Genomic DNA, 825 nt, shown 5'->3' with positions numbered 1-825 from the left:
TAATAACAAACTGCTCTTTGTGATAGCAGTAATGACGAAATCAATATTCATGATGATGATAGTGATGATAATGGTTATGGTGATGGTGACGATGATGACGATGATGGTGACGATGATGACGATGACGATGACGATGACGGTGACGATGACGATGACGACGATGCCGACGACGACGACGACGATGATGATGATGATGATGATGATGATGATGATGATGATGATGATGATGATGATGATGATGATGATGATGATGATGATGACTGGGAAGATAATTATGGCAGAAATGGTAATATGTAAATAATAATCGATGAGAAAAAAATTAAACAAACATCCTTGTTTTGTTACCGCTAGGGACTTTTAGCTGGCACTACAGTTAGCATAATTTTGCTATCTGCATCCGTTTTAAAACTGTGTGGCTCAGAATGGTAGCAATGCTTTAAGTATGCCAAGCATAAATTCCTATTGTTTTTCCTTTCCTGTACAAATGGCTAGTTTGAGCTCAAGCCAATGGTCCTTGATTATGGGATCAGTGTTCACGACGAGAGGGACAGACACTTCTGCCTCGTGAGGATTTCCGAAAGGAGTCCCAAAGCGTGCCTCGGGGCAACGGCGGTCCTCCGCGGTCTCGTCTGTTCTCTTCGCGCAGGTGTTCTGAAGTTAGCGTTGGTGCGGCCGGAGACTCGCTGCGTCGGTCTCGGAGCCGGCGTCCGCGGGGTTTCCTGAAGGCGTTCGTAGTGTCATTGAGGTTCCCGAAGGTGGCGAAGGGGGTGTGGGTGCTCCTGGCGGCGGCGTTGCGTCGGGCGTGGGCGGCCCTGTGGGCGTGCG

At 48.2% G+C, this 825-nt stretch overlaps 1 protein-coding gene across 1 annotated transcript in view; it reads right to left on the bottom strand.

The window, feature by feature from the left end:
* Positions 1 to 282: 282 nt before the first annotated feature.
* LOC119593784 (visual system homeobox 2-like) overlaps positions 283 to 825 on the bottom strand; it is a 155205-nt gene continuing 154662 nt past the window's right edge. Inside the window, exon 6 of the mRNA XM_037942811.1 lies at positions 283 to 825. This exon is cut by the window's right edge and continues 230 nt beyond it. The gene's annotated coding sequence lies outside the window, so the exon portion shown is untranslated.

Source organism: Penaeus monodon, chromosome 3 (genome assembly GCF_015228065.2).
Source record: "Penaeus monodon isolate SGIC_2016 chromosome 3, NSTDA_Pmon_1, whole genome shotgun sequence".
Lineage (NCBI taxonomy): Eukaryota > Metazoa > Arthropoda > Malacostraca > Decapoda > Penaeidae > Penaeus > Penaeus monodon.
Note: the sequence above shows the minus strand (reverse complement) of the source record. Positions and strands in the feature narration are given on the sequence as shown.